The sequence below is a fragment of the Peromyscus leucopus genome, chromosome 15, assembly GCF_004664715.2.
Source record: "Peromyscus leucopus breed LL Stock chromosome 15, UCI_PerLeu_2.1, whole genome shotgun sequence".
In the NCBI taxonomy this organism is placed as follows: Eukaryota; Metazoa; Chordata; class Mammalia; order Rodentia; family Cricetidae; genus Peromyscus; species Peromyscus leucopus.
Genome location: NC_051076.1, coordinates 42,827,285 through 42,852,568, shown reverse-complemented (window position 1 = coordinate 42,852,568; position 25,284 = coordinate 42,827,285). Strand labels below are relative to the sequence as shown.

The window sequence follows — 25,284 nt, the reverse complement described above, 5'->3', positions numbered from 1 at the left end:
AAAAAAAAAAAAAAAAAAAAGCACGTCAATTAAAAAAAAAATAGTCCCAGGGCTCACCTCAGATTACCATTTATTTTGTTGTGTTTAAAGCAAAGTGCACACAAAGATTACAAGAATAGGGTAAAATTCAAAGAAAAAAATGACTCTAATTTGAAGTCTTATCAACAAAATCTAAAGTCTCTGACAAATAGGGACTCCAATGAGCTGTTTATAAATACTTTAGATAGATACTGTTATACAGAAAGTCTTGTTTGAAATCCTCAAAAAAAAAAAAAAGATGTTTCTGTTATTTCTCAAATAGTACTTGTCATGTTTTAAAGTTTCTATTCTTTTTTTTAAAAAACTTTGTATCATAATGGACTTTTATCCATCTACTCCTTCTTGACCATTCTCCACAGTTCTCTTTGTAATTATGTTTTTGGCCATAGCTCTCTTAGTAGAAGTTGACTTTGATTTGAAGTTGTTCATTCCACTGCTGCCGAGTGATGATGAAGAGAGTGACATAAGATCCCCTAGTGACTGGAAGGGAGTGAACCTGGTTCCCAAAGCAGGAAATCCACCTTCAGAAAGGAAGGGAATCCACTGGAGGCAGAGGAAAACTAGCTTGCATCTTGGCTTCTAGTTCCTTAGGGACCCCTTCAGTTCCCAAACAAGTCATCAAATGGGGCTTCAAAGAAGAGGACAGAAAATGGGTCCCTTATACTAATAAAAATTCCCTGAACATATTGTCTGTTTTCTGCAATATGGCACCAAACTCAAAGGGACTGTCAAAATGACTCCAGCTCCTCCACCACCACCAAGTAATCCTTTTCCCCCTGCATTTGTCATAGATAAGCCTTTTTTAGCATCTGATAAGATCTAATATGCCTCAGCTACTTGTTTGAATCTCTGCTCTGCTTCTTCTTTATTTCCAGCATACTTGTGTGGGTGCCATTTAAAGTGCTTGTTTTGCAAATGCCTTTTTAATATCCTCAGGTCCAGTAGGTCTGTGCACTCCCAGAACTTGATAGGAAACAACCGTGGTTCTTTTCTTTTCTTTCTTCCTTCTTCTTTAATTTGTTTAAATTTAAAAAAAAAACAAACAAAAAAACCTTTTATTCTTCTCTCATACATTGCATCCTGACTGAAGTAGGCCCCTCCCTCCATTCCTCCCATTCTCTTTCCCCACCTTCCCTCTTCCCCCAGATCACCCTCCTCTGTTTCCTTCTCCACCCCTCAAAAGAAAGAGCAAGCCTTCCTGGGATATCCACAGGACATGCCCTAACCACATACATTAAGAATGGGAAAACCCTTATATCACAAGATGGACATGGCAACCCAGTAGAAGGAAAAGGGTCCATGGAGGCAATGCTTTTAATCCCCACACTTGGGGGCAGAGGCAGACAGATTTCTGTGAGTTTGAGGCCAGCCTACTCTACAGATACAGTTCCAGGACAGAGAAGACTAAAAAGAGAAATCTTCTCTCCAAACAAACAAACAAATAAATTTCACCATTTTTTATCAGACAGTTGGAACATCCAAGGACACAGTGGCTGATGGGGGAGGAGAGTCCAGCAGCTGATCTCCTCGAAGTTCTGGCACAGCTGTGCTTGTGGTGGTGGTGGAATTTCCCATTTATGTAATTTTTAAAATTATGTATAGGTTTGTCTCTGTTTGCAGCTGTGCACAGATATTCAAGTTCCTTTGGATACCAAGAGAGGGTACCTAATCCCCTAGAGTAGCAGTCACATGTGATTGTGAGCCTTCTGACATGGATGCTGGGAAACAGATTTAATTTCTCTTGAATAGTATGCACTCTTAACCACTGAGCCATCTCTTCAGCTCCATAATTAGGACGCTTATAATAGTATGATTCGTAGCCCACTATAGCATACAACGATAACACTCTACAAGACAACCATTTTGAGATTGAATATTGTCTTGATTACTTTCCTTTTTCTTTTTTTGCTGTTGATTTGTTTGTTTGTTTTTCGAGACAGGGTTTCTCTGTGTAGTTTTGCACCTTTCCTGGAACTCACTCTGTAACCCAGGTTGGCCTCGAACTCACAGAGAACCGCCTGCCTCTGCCTCCCTAGTCCTGGGATTAAAGGCATGCACCACCACCACGCGGCCTTGATTACTTTTCTATTGCTGTGATAAAACACCAGTGAACAAAGCAACTTATAGAAGAAAGAGTTTATTGGAGACTTACAGTTTCAGAGGGATAGAGTCCATGACTATCATGGCAGGTAACAGGATAGTAAGCAGCAAGTAATGTCCTTAGAGCAGTATCTTAGAGCTCACAGCTGATATATGAAACCACTAGGCAGATAGAGCTAACTGGGAACGTTGTGGGCTTTTGAAACCTCAAATTCTGCCTTCAGTGATACATCTCCAATGAGGTCACGTCTCCCAATCCTTTCCAAAGAGTTACACCAACTAGGGTAACTAGGTAACAGTTACCTAGCATTCAAATATATGAGCCTAGAAGGCCATTCTCATTTAAACTACCAAAGGTGTATTATAGAAAATGAAAAAAAAATGTTTGAGATTGATGATTATTTTATTTTGTTTAGCCGGTTTCCTTTTATAATCAATTATGAGCCATGTGTTTATACGTATACCTGTGTCTACATAGGCATCTGGTTAGGTTCTATCTTGCTGAAAGAGGAGTGGTGATCAAGGTATAACATACAATGTTTTTCTTATTTCATAAATGGAAATGGCAATGCAAATAAAAGAGTCCAAAAGCCAGGAGTGTATACCATCATTTTACTATGCACCAGTTGTAGAATCAAGGGTTAAGATTCTTGCACATCTTTTCAAGAAATAGCAATATTTACTTTTTGTTTTTTATGATAAGTTCAAAACAAAAAAGGCATCACAATTAGCAAAGACAGATGAGGAAAACAATGAAAATTCTCAAAAAAAATAAAAGTCTGACAGGGAAAGGAAGAATATATATATTTTTACATATGTATAATAGATTGTAAATTGCCTTGGAATGTAAAAATATTATTTTCTGATTGATTACTTTTGCTTCTGGGATTTCAGTTGATTTTTATAATTGTGAATAAAAAATGAAAGAAATTTCAAAGATGTTTCTTTTTCATTAAAGAATAATTGCTGACTTCTTTGTAGTCAATTTTTTTTTTATCAATTTACTCATGCAAAAAAAGAAGTTAACTTTGCTTTTTGGTGTTTTGTTGCTGTGTGTGTGCATGTGTGTATCTCTCTCTCTCTCTGTATGTGTGTGTGTGTGTGTGTGTGTGTGTGTGTGGTGTGTGTGTGTGTGTGAGAGAGAGAGAGAGAGAGAGAGAGAGAGAGAGAGAGAGAGAGAGAGAGAGAGAGAGAGAGAGTCTAGGGAGAGATCCTGGGCATAATCTAGTAGAAAAATTACTATTAATAAGGTGAAAGGCAAAGTGAACTATAATGAGGAAAATAAAGATGAGAGAAGAACAATATGTGACTAAATGAGAAAGTCAATTACGTGTCTGCCTTTGAGTTTGCCAGTTCTCATTTGTATTATGAAGAGGTTACAAACTAAAAATGGAACTAGAGCAAAGGAAATGCATTTTCCCTTGGTGTAACAGTTATAACGTAATGAGAAGCAATAAATGTGAAGAATAACAGTAAATGAATAGAGAACTAAATGTAACCCAGCCAGTATGTGTTTGTTCCTGTGTGTTTACTATTCTTAAAGAGTGACCTTATGATGAAGATCCTGTTCACAATATCTATGAAATTTCATTATGCGTTCGTCTCAGAGGAAGAAGGAACCGAAACTGGAGTCTTCCTGCTTTGATGAGCAATGCAAATATTATTTCATTTAATTTCTAGAGTAACCCAGGTTATCAAAATTGCCCTTATTTTACTCATAACAATTGAAATACAAGTGACTATTACAGCTCACCTGAAGAACATCCAGTTTTTATCCTTTTTAAAGAGTCTGAAGCAGTGTAGGCCAGCAATGCTCTACAGAGTTTCAAAAAGGAAGCAAGTCGTTTATGAGAGATTCATTTCTCAGTGATCCTCCCAATAAAATTTTTAACTTTTCTTTTCTTGTAACTTTATAATATTTATATCCTACCAACTCTATATCATATTATAGATAGAGGAAAAATAAAATTTAAATTTGCCAGCCTTGCTCTGTAACTAAATTATCTAAGTTTTCATTCATCTGCCTCCAAGTATTCAAAATTTCCTTGGCAGTTTATTAATCCACAACTGACACCTGCCTTCCAAAACACTTGCCATCTAAGTCTACAAAAATTGCTGGGCCACTTCAATAACAAATGTTTATTATATTAATTCATTTTCCCAAAACATTTTGTTTTTATCCAGCTTCTTCTTTACTCTTCCACCTTTCTTAGCCCCATTTACCATTTATACTTGTTAAGACTTCCAGTATCAAAGGGCAGGTGCATCCCAGAATATCAAAACCAGTTTCATATATTTGCATAAAAATTATTTCTATCATTTAATAATTTTGTAATGTAGAGTGATGGCCTCATTTAGCTTTGCTCCATTTAATTGCCTTTCTTCAATCCATAAGAAAGAGTTGGAAATAAAATTGATAGTTCTAACAGGCAACAGTCAGATGATAGACATTTGTAATCTGGCAGTATATCATGAAATTTAGTTGTACTTAATAAACTAACTATAATAAAAGGCTGTAGATGTACAGTATGCAGCAAGTATGCTGTAGAATGTGTGTTAAAATAACATATTTGGAAACCTCATTCTAAGATTACTAACTGCTAGAAAAAAATTAAACCAGTCTTAAAATTTTGTACTTATATTACTTCCAAATACATTTATGAGTCAATATTGAAATTGATATTCTACTTAAATAATTTATTTTTGCCATTCTCATGAAAATGATAAAACATAAAGCTATATTTCAACTGAAGTTGAAATTATTTTATATTAATCATCTATTATGAATATGTTATGACATAAACTATGTCTAAATTTTAAAAAATTATACTGTATGCTATATTTGCTCCAGGTTATGATATAAGATCTTAAATATAATGTAATATACCACAATACTATGTGTATGACCCATATTTATATTACTTGTCTAATTTTAATAGAGTTCAGTACTATTTATCTGTAAAAAAAGTAACAAAAACTTGGTTTACAAATATTTAGAATAAGTATTTTCTATATATGAATTAATTTCAGTTACATAAAGTATAAGTTTGTACAATACAAGGTAGTTTATTCATATTTATTTCATATTCATATTTATTCTACTTATTTAAACAGACATACTTTCTCAACAAATTTTTCTTCTATAATTCTATTTTTTACATTTAAACATCAAAATACATAAATTAATCATGGACAAGATGTGATCATTTATTTTACTTTAACCAAGAACAGTTCTCTCAAGTTACATTTATTGTCTCTCTTGATTGAAGCATTTACCATTGATTTCATTTAGTTCTACATTGTCTTCATTACCATGGATCTCTAATCAACAGGTCATAATGTTTGAAGGGGATGTTTGCATGTGGATATATAATAGAGCATAGATGTGTGGTAGGAAAAATCATTTATGTTTTGATACATACACTTTATTATGCTTACACAAACATTAAATAACTTCACATTGTATTTCTCAAAAAGTATCCCCATTGTTCATTGATGCATGACTGTTATTATACTTGAAGATGACTTAATAGTACACAGTAAGATTAACTAAAATAATGCAAGAATTCATAAATTTAGCAGAATGTAACATTACCATGCTAAGTGTGAGTATTCACATATGAAATAATTTAATGTGTATAAAAACTCCATGTAAAATAATAAAAAATAACTCCAGAGTGAACTTTAAAATAAATGCTCAAAACCTTTCTGAGAAAAAGGAAAACAGAAACAATCATCAAACTCCCTTTGAAGTCATGAAAAGACTTGAATAAATACAAAACAATAGCATGATTTTGCATAGGAAACACTAAATTTATCATAATATCTGTACTAGTACCAATTCATTACTGCGGCATAAAAATGCCCAAGAGAAACAACTGAATTCAATTCAGTCACTGTCTTTTGCGCCACTGATTCCAGGCCTACTTATGAGTTAAAGAATCAGGGTGGTGGGAGCATCAGGCTGAAGCTCCTCAGTTCTTTGTAGCAAGAAGCAGAGTATAGAAGGAACTGGAGGTCTTGGCTAATCTTCCAAGGTTTATCCCACTCCCTTCAGCTGGCACTTACTTTCTAAAGTTTCCAACTACCACCATATTAGAGCCATTAAATGATGACCAAACATATAACACATGACCTGAGAAGGACATTTCATATTCAAACAATACAATTTGTTGACAATTATTTAATATACAAATGTAATGTAATCATTGTGATGTGATTGGTAGATTTAGAAAGATGAATCCTAAAATTTAAGAAAAATAAATACATACATTTATCTATGAAGGCTGTAAATAGAATGCCTTAGTGGATAGAACCCCATTATATAAATGTATATGATATATAAATACATGAAATAAAATTTAAAAAGCTGTCAAATTACTCTAAAATCTGGAGATAGGTAAAAGTTCTTCAACTGTTATAAGTTCAGACATATTATGATAATATGGGTATATGTGATGAGACATAAAATCAAAGCAATATATGCAAAGTATAGGACAAAGACACAGCTAGAAAACATATACTTTAATATATATTAAAGACCTATATGCAAGACCTACTATTGCAGCTAGAGTTTTCCTGCCTTGCCCACAGTCAGGACAAATCTTTGTCACCCGCCAGTCCCACAGCTGCTCAGACCTAACCAAGTGAACACAGAGACTTATATTGCTTACAAACTGTAAGGCCGTGGAAGGCTTCTTGCTAACTGTTCTTATAGCTTAAATTAATCGATTTCTGTAAATCTATACCTTGCCACATGGCTCACGGCTTTCCGGCATCTTCACATGCTGCTTGTCATGGTAGTGGCTGGCAGAGACTCCTTCTGCCTTCCTGTTCTTTTTTTTTTTTTTTTTTGCCTCTCTGTTAGTCCCGCTGATACTTCCTGCCTAGCCACTGACCAATCAATGTTTTATTTATTGACCAATCAGAGTAATTTGACATGCAAACCATCCCACAGCATACTATACAAAGAAGTTTTGCATAAAGGAGGAAATGAGAAAAATTTGTGTAAGTATTGGCAGAAGATGGAAATAAACAATTCAATAAGTGGAAGACAATCAAATTATTAGAACTTCAACAATGGAAATTGCTTGAAATGTCATATTTTCCTTAAATTAACAAAATTTAAGAAATAACTATACTCAGTAAATTTGGAGGTAGATTTAAGGTCACAAAACGATTGTTGAAATGCAAAATAATATATTCCATATAGAAAATGACTGTATAATGTGTAAATAAAATCCTGCATATGTTGTATATTTTATAGTTAAAGTACCACAGGCTAAGTAATTTAAATATCCAACTTATTCTCTTAATATTGTTTGGTATTCTAGAAATTCAAGATGAAGAGATCAAAGGCACTGACAGCTCTCCTTGGCTAGCAAATGGCTTCTCATTGTATTCTCTTATCTTTTTCCCTCTTTGTAAAGCTTTTGCTATGTCTTTCTTCATTCAAATTTCCCCTCCTTCTAAGTGTAAATCATATGTACTCATTTGAACTGAATAGCCACTTGACATAAAAAAGGTCATATTCTGTTTATACTTGGCAATGTCCATCAATATGTAAGTTTCTGAAGGTGATAACTTAGCCCATCAATTTTCCCAAAGTGAATTTCCCAAAGTGAATAAGTTTTCCTCTAATAATTGAAAACATACATGCAAAAGGAAGGTCACTGCTATATATTCATTATATATAAGCTCAATATATTTGAAACTATCTAACTGCCAGGCACAGGAGACTACTACAATAAAATAAATAATGGTAAACTTCAGTGTGGATATTATCAGACTATAGAATATGTCTGTGAATAAGATGTCATGAGTCTTAGGAAACATTCCATGCAATATGTACATGAACATGAATATCATACCCCCATTTGTTTGTGATAAAAATAAAAAATGATACATGACACATTAATATTTATGCATTCACACATGCATGTGTGTACTTTCTAATTTAGTATATAAAATATAATTTATTTTATTGATTATATTACATATATTATTTATAATATATTAGAAATGAAAGACTGGGTGATTAACATATTTATTATATAAAATAATTACAAAAGAGATGTACATCAAAACAATGAATTTTAATATTTCCTGTGTGGCTTGAACTTGACTGACAACTGAAATGGGTTTAGAAATACCTAGGAAATTGCTGATGCACCTCTGGCATGTATGGAAAGGATTTTACTGAGAGAACTAAATGATGAAAGAAAATCCATACTGCATGGGAGTAACATCATCCTGTGGGCTAAGACCACAGACGGAATAAGAGGAGGAAAAGTACAGGGGCAAAATTCACCTCTGTCCTTACTGTGCTTCCCACCAGCCTCTGCCTCATGATCCAATACAACTGGAATGAGCTCTACACAGAAACTGGGGCCAAGAATGATGAACTGAAGTATATGACACTATCCTTGAAGTAAATGTGTCCAGCTTTATTGCACACCAAGTGTTTTGCTCACAGCAACAAAAACTTAACCAACACACTTGTCAAGATTGAAAAGAGTAAGACAGGATGTAAATAAAGAAGAGTAGCACTTGGGGTATTTTACTATTTTGGAGTTTTAACTTTTGAAATACATTGTACAAATTGAAAAGTTTGATTTAAATCAATCAGTAAGGAGACAATAATTATGCTAATCTAAAACAAATTAACTTAATGATATATTAAATAACTCGTTCTTTTTAAAGAATAGTAAAGAGAAAAGAAGGAGGAAAATGAGGAAGGAGAGGAGACAAGGAAGAGAGGAGAGAAGCAAGTAGGAACAGAGGGAGAGAAGAGTTCTGAAGGTGATTCAATATTCAAACACACTTTATGTGTTAATGTATTTAATAAGTTAATGTGATGATGATGGCAATGTTTGCACAGAAGAGACATAGACACATAAATGAAGTGAAATAAAATTTAATCTATATTGATAGATTCGAGTGTAGGCATAACTCAATATTTTATAATGTATATTGCATATAAGAATGCATGTATGTGTTATACTCATATACAAAAGCTTCTACATATACATTTCCTTCCTCTGTGTACTATTACAATGAGCTTAGAGGCTGAGACCTGTGAACAAGGACCATCTTTTCTCAGGTCTTGTTTTCACATATTATCATGCTATGCATGAAATCTTACATTGTACATCATAGTTTCAAATGAAACAGTAGATTCCAGAATCTGAGCAGGGCCTAGAGAAGATGGACAATAATTATGTGGATAGGGTGACAGATCACTTTTTAACTCATGGGTAAAAAGAACCAAAAGGTGGAACAACAAAAAATAAAAACAAAAATAATTTTCCCTTGGAGAATTTATTAGGGAAATGCAACAATAGCCACAGTACAGACATGAAAAAAATGGATCATAAAAAATAAAGAGTGGAACCAACTCTAACCCTTCAACAAACCTGAAGGGTATACATGTATATAATAATGGACAAGTAGAAAGGGAGACTAGTTCTAATATCGGAATGCTGAGGGTTTCTTGACAATGTGAGGGGATATGCAGAGGAGGTCACTCATTTCTTATCCATCTTAGCCAGTAATAGTTCAGGAAAGAATCCCAATAAATGCTGACCAACTAAGGAGGAAAGTATCGATAAGAAATCAGGCAATTCACAGGTGTGAGATGATCCTCCACAGATTGTAAGAGGAAAATACGAACCTGATGGGGTTATATGATCAAGTGGTAAAATTACTGTCCCCAGCAAGAGATAATAAATAGTCAATGCTTCATGAAGTGATATCGAGAAAAGGTTTTACATCCGTTAAATACTGCTGCATATAAATCATGAGAGAGTAACCATAAATATAATCAAATGAAGAATTTTTTTTCAAAAAGGTTATAGAGTGATATATTCTATTTGAAGGTGTGAATGTAAAATAACAATATAACACAGAGATGAATGACAAGGAGATTCGTGGCAATCTATTGTGAAGTAGGATCTATGTAGGATACAACACTGGAGAGGAGAGAAGACTCATTATGTCAATAAAATTACCATATGATTGTAGATTGTATAATGTACTGAGTACAAATGTATTGAAATACAAACAATAATTATTGAATAAATAATTATATTAGAAATATCCACAATAATGTCCTTATTCTCAGGAAGTACACACATAGACCCACAAGAACCTGGTACATGTTGCTGATTCTTAAATATTCATTTAAACAAAGATACATAACAGAAGTACATATTAGAATTGTTCAACGAAGTGAGATTGTACAAGCAATAAGGAAAGTCAAGAAAAGTTGACAATTTATAATTTTTTAAATAAGTATAGAATTGTTCTAAGCTTATTTTCTCCAAGTTTAAATGATTTCCTCTTGGTGTACGGTATATTTTCTTAATATTCACTGCTCATTTGTCCCATCACATCTTCCCTGAATCTACTCTCCAATCTCTCAACCTTGGGCTCCTTCCTTTCTTATTCATTACTACCTAGATCACATTCAGGTTTTCCAAGCTCCTGTGATTTCTTTAGTGCAATGTTGTTGTCATGGCCACAAAGTGCTATTTTGCAGAAATCCTCTCTGGCCTCTTCCTCTTACAGCCCTTTTATTCCCTCCTTCTCTATGATGCTGAGCCTCAAGAGTGAAGGGATGTGAGATATGTCACCTGTGAGGTTAAAGACTCCAAAGTCACGTTTGCCTGCAGTTTTGACCACTATCAACTACAGAAGGAAATTTCTCTAATGAGGACAAGAGTTGCACTAAACTATGATTATAATGATATATGCTAATAAAGCAATAAGCTACTTCTTAAAGAAGGATTGGATCCACAAATATGGCTAAAGGAGCAGTTGAACACCTGCCATCTCGACCATAACAGGAGGAAATCAAATCTAGGGAAGTCATTTTATTTTTCCTTTTGTCACTCTGATTTCTCTTCAGGCACACAAAATGAAAGGCTGAGGTTTTGTAATGGTTTGCATATGCTGCAAAGAGAACTTAATTTGATGAGAAGTGAGGACTACACCTATGTGAGTATAAAGATAAATATTTAGAATATAGTTAGGAATCATATTAGTTTAGTAAAGTGGCAATTGTGGGTAAAATTTATGATATTGTGAAAATATATATGAATATGTGTGTGTGTGTGTGTGTGTGTGTGTGTGTGTGTGTAATTATATGTGTGGCAATAACTTTGATAGAGGCAAAGAGGATGTTTATGAGGTCAAGGCAAGAAAAGGAAAGGTTAGCTGGAATGATTTACATTATAACTTTAAAAATAAAAAAATCACTTTTAAAAACACTAACATTAACTGTGGAATGCTTCTCAGGCATTTCTATTAGTTTATTTTCTCCTGTTTAATAAGGTACTCAGCTTCATTATACCATGATATTCTTAACACAAAATAAACTCAATATTTTATAGTTGGTTTCTTTTGTGATTCAATAATCTTCAAAAAACAAGTAAATATCTTTGCTTCCTATATAATCATATTTTAAATAGAACTTGGATTGGCCCTTTGAAAGACTATTTCTTAAATAGAATATTAGATGTGGATGTCACTTTTTTTGATGCTACTAGCATGTCTCATAAATTCTGCTGCTTAGCTATGTTTTTCATTATATGAATACCTCATTGAAATTATAAGAATTTACATGTCCATTTACAATCTTTAATAGTGTGCATAAATAAAGGAGAATGAAAACAGACAATCTATTTTATAAAGCGTTGTGAAAGCCGTATCTTAATTCTTCATTTAGAAGGTTTTTTTTTTGTTGTTGTTGTTGTTTTGTTTTGTTTTTTTTGGCTGATATTATGTTCAGTTTAATTTTATGCATTCAGGAAATAAAATATGTTGTTCATTTTGTAAGAACTATTGACATCATAGAAAATTTGATTTATATATTTATGAAGTTTTCATATGCTCTCGAGACAATTCTTTTGTAGACACATTCAGTAGGATGGTTCTGAAAGGATTAATGGAATTTAATTTTGCTTAACAGTTGATTCTGGTTATGAAAGTCTGATTAAGTGTTGAAGAATAAAATGAATCAAATAGATAGTTTAGTCTTTCATAATTCTCACCTGTGGAGTGTCAGCTGTATAATAAAGAGCTCCTCTCAATTTTTAAAACATAAAATTATTACCATTCAGGAAATGCCAATGTAATAAAAATAAAATTTTAATTATTGTAATGTTTCAAATGTCCCTTCAATTAAAATATGAGGATTAAGAGTCGGCAAAATCATAAAAATTGAAAAGATGTAATATATAATGTAGAAATTAAGGCAATAATTTAACATATATGCTTATTACTAGAATTTTACACAAAACCTTATGAAATTGTTTTATGCTTTCACAAAACTAAAATAAAATTATGAAAACTCTTGGAATTTTGTTACAAATTAATCTAGATTCTAAAATCATATGCTGACATCTTAATATCCAAAGCAATAATATTTGGAAATAGGAACTTTGGAGAGTAAATTAGGGTTAGATGAGATCATGAGGGTGAGGTACTCAATGAGCATGTGATTGTGACTTGAGGAGAGGGTGGCTGCATTCCCTCTCTTTTATCCATTTCTTAAATTAATGGACCAAGATAAAGCATGTGAAGACATAAGAAGTTGGTAGTATTCAGGCTATCAGAAATTGCCTACCCAGAACCTGAATCAGCAGGCAATTTTACTCTGGACTCTAAGGCCCAATATGAACTCAAGCTGACTAAGACAATGTTACACAAAAAAGCTTCTAAACCCTTTTGTATTAAGTCAAAACAAACATTTCAAACTTTAATTTTTCTGTTTATTGTTTTGTGCATAGAATTTTTATAGTGCTATTTTAGGGAACAATTTGTTATACTAATCTAAATGTAGTTTTGATAATTTTGTCAGTGATCATCACCTATTCATTTAAAGTATGTGTTGAAGGTCAGATGTGTATCTGTATTATAAGCACAGAAGATAAAATAATAAATGAGGATGTTTTCTGTCCCTAGAGGAAACAGACAGTAGAGATTCAACAGGTCAACTGATTAACATGTGATAATTCTTGAGAGAAATTTAAAGGAGAGTTGTGGGAAGGCATTTAGGGGCCGAACATAGCCTCAAAGTTAGCCATGGGAACTCTCCAATAAAATAGTCAAACTTATCAAACATGGGCAGTTGAGAAGAATGAGATCACGTGATTCTTTGGGGCAAATGTCCCTACCCTGGAAGAACAACAAGCATAAAGGTCTACAGACTCACTTATGCCTATATTTTCAGATACTTTCAAATATTTTTCATATTGAACTTGTTTTTCTTCTGTTGTAGAATGCAAATCACTTTAAAAAGCCGTGTTATATCTCAGTTAGCAAGCCTAGTTCTCATTTCTATGTGGAGTCATTAAATTTTTGTTTCCTTAATGTGTAACTTCTCATTTACTGTGTCAGGATAGCAAAACCAACAATTGATAGTTCTGCATCAGAATCCCAGCTTTTCTCTGCCTCTAGGTTCACTACGTAGCCTCCAGTCTCTGCTGCTAAATAGCAACACACTCAAGAATCAGAGAGGCAGAAATGTGCCAGTGAGGTGGGAGAAGTCAAATCTACAGTATAGAGAAGAGGTAATGAGCTATATATAGCAAAATGTAGATTAATACAAACAGATTAATTTAAATTACAAGACCTATTTGGGAACATGCCTAAGTTAAGATGTAGCTTTCACAATTAATAATAAGTCTCTGTGTCATTATTCAGAAGCTGGAGGTCCAAGGAAATGCCCAATACATATGGCTTCCAATGTGGAAGCATGTACATCCAAATATAGGGTCTGAGAAACCTGAGCCTAGCAACTGCAGTCTCTCAGGCAGTCCTGGTGTTTCTAGCATGCAGTGGCATGGCTCTTTAAGAGGCCTTGCTGTGCAGCTGAACACTTGAACTGTTGGTGTGCTGCTCAGCAGAAGGAACTGGGCAGGTTGGTGTGGCTAGCCAGAGGCTCAGCTCTCACCGAAGGGCAAAAGGAACATTTTCCCTGAGCCACGGTACACAGGTGCTGCAGTTTCTCTTGAGGCTTATAAATGCTTGCTTCCTGTGACCACCTTCCTATCAGCTTGGTCATGGCAAGTAATCTGACCCTTTAAGGCCTGGTTCACCCAGTCAGAGAGCCATGCAAAAAGCCAGATCCAGACTGAGAAAACTTCTGTGCAGGTACAGCATGCTTGAAAATGTGTTTAGGTGAGGATGAAAGAAACGAAAAAGGGTATAGACAGTCGTAGAATATACAGTTTAGAAATAGTAACATCTTTAAAGAGTGAGTAAAATAATATAAAAAGAAAAAACCTAGTAAAGATGGGAAATAGTTTAACACAGGGAATTTATTCTCTATATAATGCTTTATTAATTTAAAAATTTTTAAATGTTCATGAACAAAAAAATGACAGCTGCTGAGACATTGGATTGTGGGAAGAACTGCTGAATTAACCCAGCCTATATGTTTTAAGGATATCTTAGCTTCATAATGGAAGTCAGGAAATACGTTGTATTGGGAGAGAGGTTGTGCCTTTGTTTCTGCAGGAGAAGAAAATCTATGGATACCATCAATATTAGATGCCATAAAAAAAGGAACTTTAACTCCTCAAAATTAGTGTTTGAGCAGCATTTTTTTTTCTTTCCAGGAGAATAAAAGTATCCAACTAAGGAATCTAAAGACCACTGGATGAATGAGAGACTTGAAAAAGAAAAACAAATCAATAGAGAAAATGTCCCAAGAAAAAGAAAATTGACCTAATGGTATATCATACCTCCAACCAGGTAGACTTTCATAAATCTTGTAAAATGCTCAATTTTTTTCTGCTCTATACAAACATAAAAGGCAAATGGTCTTTTTGTGGTCCCAATTCAATTAAAAATCAAAACTTGCAAGCTGGGCGGTGGTGGCACACACCTTTAATCCCAGCACTGGAAGGCAGAGGCAGGCAGATCTCTGTGAGTTCGAGGCCAGCCTGGTCTCCAAAGCCAGTTCTAGGAAAGGGGCAAAACTACACAGAGAAAACCTGTCTCGAAAAACCAAAAAAAAAAAAAAATCAAAACTTGCTTTGGAGTTTGAGTGTGGCACTTTTCTTCTCTAGACCAAAGCATGCTTGGTAAAGAAAAATCCAAAATCTCTGTCTCATGCCAGAAGAGCCACCTGCTTTGAGACAGCAGAAAACTAAAATTAAAGAGAATATTCTATTGCCACCAATCTCATAATCCTTCAGTTTCATTTTGACTCCTTAAAATTTTTCTTAAGATATAAATATCTCAAAATCTATAAGATTATATATATATATATACACACACACATATACATACATATATATATATATATTATATATATATATATATTCTGTCAGGATATTAGTAGTCCTACAAAGTACTAAGTAATTTTAGAAATAAGTTTCTTCTAGCTTCCTGTACATGTTTTTGGGCTTAAGTCTGAAGCAGGTAATTAGAAACTAAGTTTGTTTACCCAGGATGTACTTAATAGATTGTGGTCCTCTAACCTGTCACAGATGTGCCAAGTATGGAATTGAATATGTTTTAAATTTTCTGCAGTAAACTATGACCATTCCTAACAGTGACCCTTGAGGTCTCCAAAAAATGACAAATACATCTGGACTGTGATTATGCCATTAAGCTGACAAACGCCATCTAAAGGTCAGTTTCGTATTACAAAAATTTCAAGTCAGTTTCAAAGCTGCTAACCGAGATGGTTCAGCCTCATAGACTACTCCAGCCAGGACTTCAAATAAGCCTTGCACTCTCCTGCCAGAAAGAGACTAGACAACAATGATAGAGCTAGCTCTCCCAGGACTTGACCATTATCCCATTTTTCTCAGGGTCCCCTGATAATGCTGTTGTCCCCTGAAAGGACAAAGTGATTTTAAGAACACAATGCTCACATTCCCAAGAGTTAGGGTGGGTGGTTTTTGGTCATTTGTTGGGACATGGATGTTTGTCACTAGTTAGAAAGGTTAATTGCAAGTTGTTATTGGTCATGTTCAGAGAAGAAACCTAACAAAGGAGTTTGGATTAATGGATATCTTTTTTTATTTGCTCAATCCTTCTTTCTCTTCTATCAAATGGGAAGAAAAAAAATGTGGGGATATAGGAATAATAGGACAAAAGGGTAGATGATTGACTCTACTTTTAAACTTAAAAACAACTAGTAGTCTCAAATATTTTACATTAGTATGGATTTTTGTGTATTGATACAAATTAAGGTTATTTATACTGTTATAACTTTATAACATACTGTATATATTTCTACAATTTTTTAAGGTATTGTACCTGTGCAGCTCCTCTAAAATGTAATGTAAGTTTCTAGTCCTCAAAAATCTGTTTAGGATAATTAAGGAATGCAGGTTAGTAGTTAGTCAGTTACATACCACAGTCAAACTTATAGTCATGTTAACTATAGTTTTAGGATTAAACAGAAATATATTTTAGATAGCTGGTCTTCAAACATTTCAGAGATCTGCAGAATATTGGATTTAAGATATTTTAATAATATAAATCTTTTCATGACACTGACATATGTCTGCTTCTGGCAGCACCAATGTACTTTCAAGAAGATGATGAACATCAAAGAACCTCCATATGGAATGTACTTTGAATGTGGCAAAGCTAGCCACTGGGCAAGAAACTGTCTTTGCCTCAATGGTGGACAGTATGTTGTCTAAATTGGAAAAGCATGACACAAAGGAAGTTGATTGCTGAACTTTGCCAAAACAAGGTAGGCCAGTCTTTCAAAACTTCCTGCTTCACAGAGAAGTCTCAGGTATTCTAGGTCTGTAAGCCAAAGATGGATGCTTCAATGTTACAGAGTATCCCTGGGTGACTGTTCAGGCAGCCAGGTGTCTGCCATTTCTATAGATTTAGAAGTTGCTTACTCTGCACTTCCTGTTTATTCAGGTAATATTATATCCTTCTCAGGTCTCTGAAGGGGGTTGAAGATTAGATAGTTATAGTCTTCCTGTTTCCGTTGTTATCAAGTTCAGACAAGAAGCTCACAAAAGATATTTAAAGTTTATAACGGCAGAGATACATAAAAGCTTAAGTTGTTTATCTAAGAAAATCTTTTAAGGTCTAAACTGATATTTTTAGTTTGGTAATACAAGTTATGATAGAGTGTGGCTTAGCAAGAAAACTTTGAACTCACCAAGATAAGACAGATAATAGAGTACTTTTTCCAAATTTGCCAAATATAAATGGACTGGAAGTTGTGAATGTAATTATTACCTGATAATTGTTCTTATTGTAAATTGTTTTACTATGTTAGAGTTAAACCTTTCATTTTTATTTAGACCAAAATGGGGAAATGCTGTGTGAAGATGTGTCTCTGTCCTTCTTTGCCTGCCTAAGGCACCTTCTGATTGGTTCAATAAAGAGCGTCAAGACCAATAGCTAGGAAGGAGAGGCTAAGTAGAGGATTTCCTGTGTGAGAAAGGAACTTGGGGGAAGAAACAAAGAAGCAGAATTTCACCAGTGAGACAAGGAGGAAATCAGATGTACAGTATGGACGAGAGGTAATGAGCCATGTGGCAGATCATAGATTAATATAAACTGGTTAAGTTAAAAGAGCTAGTTGGGAACAAGCCTCAATTAAGGCTAAGCTTTCATAACTAATAAGCCTCTGTGTCATTATTTGGGAGCTGCCGGTCCAAAAAAAAAAAAAAAAAAGACCCACTACAACACACATTATTGTATGACAATCATGTACAACTTTCACTTTCTAGGACAAGAAATCAGTGAATTTCATTCTCAGGATTTACAGAATTACTTTGGGACAGCCTGAGAAATTGTAAGACTGTTGCAATACATTTCTTGGGAAGACTGTTACTATTTACTCTGGATAGCAGTGACAACAGACCAAACCATTGAACTTTTCTATTCATTTAGCTGCTTGGTTAAACTGTGAGCTAATGAAGACTACTTAGGGGCACATATTTGGGAGATTGTTTACAGGTGCATGGATTTCTAGGAAGTGGCAATCATCAAAAAATCCACCATGTTTGACAACTCTAAAAACCTGCATCAGTTAAAAACACTTGAACAACTTTCATTGACTTTACAACACAATAATCACTTTCCTATCAGCATTTGTTTACTGCTTACCTAATTTCAGGGAGGAGCCTGTAAGCCTTGTGCACCTTGGTTGAACTTCTTGATTCATATAAGCCTACTTTTTGTCTCTAATAAGGAAATGTGTTGATTTGTTGAAAACAGATTTTAAAAATAGTAACAATGTTATTAAATTATATGCATGATATTCCCACTCTTAATAAAGTAGCACAAAGTTTATTTTGATGAAGGAAATTAAAAAAAATATTTACCAACCCTACATCTGACAGAGACTTGATCTCCAAAATATATTAAGAACTCAAGAAACTAGACATCAAAATATCAAACAATCCAATTAGAAAGTGGGGTGCAGATTTAAACCGAGAATTTTCAACAGAGGAGTCTCAAATGGCCAAAAGAGATTTAAGGAAGCATTCAACATCCTTAGCCATCATGGAAATCCAAATAAAAATGATTGAAGTAATATATTATGCCTGTCAGAATGCCTAAGATCAAAAACACAGATGACAGCTAATGTTGGAGCAAATGTAGAGAAAGAAGAACTCTCCTCCACCTCTGGAGGGAAGGCAATCTTGTACAGCCACTCTGGAAATCAGTATGGAGGTATCTCAGAAAATTGGGAATCAATCTACCTCAGGATCCAGAAATACCACTCCTGGGCATATACCCAAAAGATGCTCAACTACACCACAAGGACATTTGATCAACTATGTTCATAGTAGCATTATTTGTAATAGCCAGAACTTGGAAACAACGTAGATGCCCCTCAACCAAAGAATGGATAAAGAAAAGGTAGTACATTTACACAATGGAGTATTACACAGCAGTAAAAAGGTCATCATGAAATTTGTAGGCAAATGGATGGAACTATATTAATACTCTTGGAAAATTATTTTGCATTTTAATTTTACCAAGAATTGAAAGCATACAAAGAATGTGGGTATTATTAATGGAAAATATCCCCCAAGGTTTAATATATTAGAAAGCATATTTTCTTCTAATGGATTTATGGTTCATCCCAGGTTCAGTGAATGTAGGCTAGATTGTGGAGTAGCTGAACCAGATCACACAATCTGGCTTGCTCTACTGGTTGCTCTATGCTTATGGGACAGCCAGAACACTTTTCATTCAATTGTCTTATTTTCTCATTGAGCCATATTCCTATATAGTTTATATTCTCTTTTCTGAAAATAGATAAAACATAATGCATTTAAACTATTATTAATTCACTTACAAACCATCTCCAAATAAGACATATTATTAAACCTTATGCAACAGAGTAGTGGAGACACATCTATTTTAAAGCTAGAGCAAAAGTGTGGATGGAGGAATGTGTAAAATTGGTCTCAGTCAATCATTATCAACACAAATATATGACTATATTTATATGTGTTACTAATAAAAAATTTAAAAAGTAATAAAGCTGAATGTATTGTGAAACATAGTATCTAAGCTGTAAAACTGGAGTTTACATACAATTATATATATTGCACAATACTTGTGAAATCAATAATCTCTTAAAGTAAATGTTCTATCACTTCAAAAAGCAAATATAATGAACTACATGTTATTAGCAGTTCACTGAATTTGACTCCTATAACTTTCTTCTAAAGAATATTATATACAAATACTTATGACATTTTCTTAGAAGTGAATCTTCCCAAAAGGCTCCAATTACATATGATTACTCCTTGTTAAAGAGGAGGAAAGTGAAATAGAGAATTCAAGTTCTGTGCTGTCAATGGAAGTTTTGATTTAAACTTACATTCTTCACTCACAGAGTACACCTTGTAGGCATTGATTTGTCTATGTGTCAATACGGTCTAATTTCAAGCACTTCAAAGCTCACATCAAGTGTAAGCTGTGATTTGAGGTAGTATCATGTTCATGAATCTCAAGAAAAAACATTTTGAGAAAAATAAGAAAATATTTTCCAATACTACTCAGTTCATGAAAACAACTGTTAAAAAATCTGGAACAGTTTTATTTCTACACAAAAATCAATTTTGTCTTCCCTTAGAAAGTCATATGATATCCATTTTCTTGTGCTTAGGCATCTATTAAATGGAAATTTAAAAAAAAACATAAAAAACATTATATCACTTATTCAATATGTATTTATTCTCATTGTGTACGTTAATAGCGATATTAACATATCTTTGCCAATGATATATTGATTTATTGTTTTCAATATAAAGACACATTCTGACTTTTATATACAAACTAATTTGCTCTCAAGTTCAGTAATGTAATTCTCTGATATATCATAAAGAATGAATAAATATACAGGGCATATGAAGCTCCACATTGCATTTAGACACCCTCAGGGGACATAGCAACATTTTAGAGTAATGCACAATTTTTTTGCAGAAGTAAAGAAAAATAGGGAAATGTTTCTTTCAAATGTTCTGCACATTAATTAATATGGGAGCACTTTAATTCAAACTGTTATTGAATATGAAGTGTGGGTGAGCTAATGGACGTGTCTGAACTGTTATCAAATTGGCTTCAACAATTTTCAGTGGCAAACATTTTTAGCACTCAATAGTACGTGGAGCTAACTTCAGTTTGTCACTACTTTTTAAGTTCAGAAGTTTCCTTATCATCAACTCTGTCACACAAATCCTGACTTTCCTGAGGTGCTCCAAAGCTGCACTTAAAATCCAGCTTTAAACTTTCTCCTGCTGTACAGAGCGCTGTTCTTCCTGACAGTCTATTTCTGTGGGACAGTCTGCACTCAGAGTGCTTTTAGTGACTTTGTCTAGGAGTCCCATGTATTAAATAGGATGCCAATGACTAATATTTTCACAGTGACACTTGGTTCAAGTTTGCCAGTGGAAGATTTAGTCCTCAAGACTGAGATCTCTGGAATCTCAGCAGAAAATTCATATTCTAAAATGGAGAGTCAAGCTAAAAGGCTGTAGAACATTTTAGCCCAAGTAAAGGTTCAGGGTAATTGTCTTCAGAAATGTACCACAGAACAGTTTTTTACCTATCAGACTTACTTTACTGGAACTAAGGAAGTCAAGACAGAAATGATAACATCCACTCATACTATAACAAAGAGAGAAGTGTGACTGAAGGCCGGGAGGGAATACTTTCCACAGCTATATATATATATATATATATATATATATATATATATATATATATATATATATATATATATTTCCAGGAAATATCCTGAGACAGATAACTTATGCTAAGTACACGGAGTGGGAAAAGATTGCAGGCTTTAACTAAAACTGCTTTACCAGGACTGACATGGGAAACACCATGCTAAGAGCCCTGCCATCCTTACCAAGATCAAGTCCTGTGAGCTGAGTCATCAGAACTCCAAGAGTCAGGTGATGAAGGTCCTCTCTACCGTGTTTCCCAAGTGTTGAGTGGTGGAGCAGAAAGCAGGGTTCCAACCACTAAGGGCAAAAGAACACAGGAACATTAGGCTTTTTCTTCCAGGTCAGTGTACAAACCACTGTGATGAGAATCAGCCCTGGCTCTGTTGGTCACAGGTGGAGCCTCTAGAGCTGACTTAGCATTCTCCATGAGAAAACAATCATGTTTTGGCTGTAGAGTGGCCCAAGAGTAAAATCACCCCCCACATTATGCATGCTAGTTATGTTTCATATTACTATGACAAAATACCTAATAGAAAGTATTTCAGGAGCTAGAGGTTTCTTTTCATTAAAGATTTAAGGGAAATTGGGCAACTTTATGACACTTGAAGCAGATCTGTCTATAACAAAAGTAGCATGTGATGTGCCTTGTTCACATAGTAGACAACCAGAATACAGAGAGCTCAAACAGAAACCAGAAGTGGATCTCACCATCAATGCTGCTGCCAACCAGCAGTGTCTGCTACCAGATTCGTTGATTCCAAAGGTTCCGCAACCTCACAAGAGAGGAACTAGCTGAGGACTCCCTTCAAAGCATAACCCTGTGTAGGTTTCTATGACTTTGAGACTCAAATGCCAAACAGCCCTAAAAATGCAGAGAAAAGGCAGAAGTTGCACCCTGCTAGGGCCACTGTAACTTAGTACAGCCATTACAGAAAAGAGTTATGGAGGTTCTTCAAAAAAAGAAAAATGAAAAATGGAATTACCCTATGGTCCAGCCATTCTAGTTCTGCAGGTATATATTTGAAAAAAAAAAAAAAGAATATGTTTGAAGAGAGTCTGCATAACAATGTTGATCGGGGAACAATTCACAATGTACAAGAGATGAAAAACTTGTCCATGTATTGATGACCAGATAAGGAAAACAGTGCATTGTTTATTTGCTTCAGTCATATAATCAATGATATTCTGGTATTTGATGGTAATGGAATTACACCTCAGTATTTAATATGGGTAGTCAGATACAGAAAGACAAAAGCCACATAATCTTACTCATACTCTATCTAAAAGTTGATCTCTTACATACTGAAAACAAAATGCCATTTAGTAAAGACAGGAATGAATAGATAACAAGAAAAAAAATGGATGAAATTAATCAATAAGTTCAAAATTACACTAACATGGGAGCAAAAGTTATGCAGTGCATATCATAGTGACTATGTCTAACTGAATTATATATTTTAATAGTATAATGTAGCACGGATTGTTAGAAGGTCTTATTAATAAAAAGAAACCCAGAGCCAAGTATTGGGGTGAACACTGAAAGATCAGAGAAGGAGAATAGACCATAGCCAACCTCATCTTGCCAATTTCTCATTTGATCTTGTTACCTCAAACTGGAAGCCTCTGAGTCCTCATCCAAATGGATTTCAGTTGAACTGCTGCTAAAAGCCTAAAAGCTTAACCAGCATCTAGTTCCTCATCCTCACGCCTTAAATACCTTTCTGCCATCAGTTTCTGGGATTAAAGGTGTGAGTCACCATGCCTGGCTGTTTCCAGTGTGGCTTTAACTCACAGAGATCTGGATGGATCTCTGCCATTGGAATGCTAGGATTAAAGGTGTGTGTGCCACCATTTTCTAACCTCTATATCTAGTGGCTGTTCTGTTCTCTGACAGAACAGTTTATTAGCATGCACAATGTATTGGGGAACACAATATCACCACAGTATAAGACATAATACATGAAGTTTGCATTTAAAGAAATACTTGTTGAGATAGATTATGTGATATAAATGTGTACAAAACATTAATGTATTTGTATGTTTATGAATTTGTTAAAAAAGCTTTAACTTAAGTGAAAATAAATTTGTGAAAACAAAATAAAATAGAAACAAAATTTCCAGATGGAAGTAATTTGGACTATCTCAATTTCCTCTAGTACCAATTCCTTAAATTTTTTAATGTAAATAAATACAAATAAACCAATTCACTAATTTACAACATTTCAAAATAAATAACCAAAGGGAACATTCTAGATCAGATTTCTTGATCTATTCAGACTATATTTTAAAACAGATTAATAATTATAAGAAATACACTCATCTCTTTGATGTTCTTTAGAGTATAAAGGGACAATTACATTTGGAATACTGATGTCAGTCAATACTTCTCACATCATACCCTCATGACTAAGAGAAAATTTCCTAAAATGTGTTTTCCAAATCGATTGTTTTCCATGGATGTTCAAACATGCTGATAAGTTAACCTAGCAGTTCTTCCTTTTCTAAATAATTTGTAACTGAGAAATAAATTGTGTATGTGCATTTTTGCAATTTATGTTATTATATATCTATACATTGTAGACTGATTAAATCATGTGTATATATATATGTATATATATATGTTTATAGACAGAACACTTAAAGTTTATTCTCATCAACACTCAAGCATGTAATTTAGTAATATTGAGTTAGTGTCCCCACAAGACACATTTATTGAGCTTTGTCTTTAACTGAAATTTTTCATTCACTATCAGCTCCTCAATTCTCTGTGCTTATAACTTGCCTTGAAATCTTTAGTTCTTTCTTCTCAAAATTTGTTTAAGGGTCTTATATATAAAATACATACACAGACATACAAAGACTCACATAGACATACCTTTTAAAACACTTTCATAGTCTATTTCCATTATATCACTTCTGAGTGAATGCTACGTAGTAATTTTCTGTGAGATAAAATATTCCATGTTGGGAGGCAGCGCGTTAAGACACAGGATGTCCTAAAGGGTGGTGCAACATCCTATTCTTTAAGCTCTTTAAGACTCAGAAAGTAAGCAACTACTAATGTTAGGAAGTCTTTGAAACTGATCAGACTCACTAGGCTCCTCCCTTCTCTAAGCCTATAGGAGCTGTAAGGACTGCAGGGAGAAGCTCCCAGACCAGCAGGGGTTCCAACATGAAGAAAGAAAGAGAAGAAGAAAAGCAGAAGCAGCTAAAGTGACTGGAAGAAGTTCAAAGCAACTGAGATTTCTGGAAGAGAAGCTCTCCCATGTGTCCAGCTGCCTCCAAGATGAATAATGAGCCCTGGGTTTCCACCTGTTGTAAGCCATCACCCACGCTGACGTGGCCTTTCAAAGATGGAGATCTCTTTGAGTCATTCTTGCTTCTTTAACTAAACTTAATAAACCTTATTGGCTCACTAAGTTGTTTTGGGTGGTGTCCTTACCTTAGTCTATTTTTGTTTTCCTACCTAGAGTGAACAGATGATTTTTTATGTATTCCAGGAATAATGTAATAAAAAGGTTGCATTTTTAAGTTATTACCAGTTTTTCAGGAAATAAACACAAATGTATTCTTTTGGTTAAACCAGGGGTTAAAAAATAAAGTATGAGAAAAATGTATAAGAGAAAATATAACTGAAGCCAACTCTCTTTGAAAGCCCTACTTCCTAACTAATTGTGAAAATTTTAAAAAGAACCTCCCAGAACTGACAAAACAAAATCACACTTTTCCAGATTCTCATATGGTAATCATGGCTTCAACTCATGTCAGAAAGACTGAAATTCATCTGTATGTGACATTCACTGGGGAATTATTAATACAAGTCCTCCCTTCATCTAACACCAAGACAACATTTATAGGATCACACACTCATCCAAAGAGACAAAGTCAAGCCAGTTCCCAGGTATGGGAGGTCAGTATTTCAGTATTCATCCTTCGAGTAATCCAAGAAGACATT

At 34.2% G+C, this 25,284-nt stretch overlaps 1 pseudogene; it reads right to left on the bottom strand.

The window, feature by feature from the left end:
- Positions 1–363: 363 nt before the first annotated feature.
- LOC114696763 lies at positions 364–6,917 on the bottom strand (annotated as a pseudogene).
- Between the last annotated feature and the right edge of the window lie 18,367 nt (positions 6,918–25,284).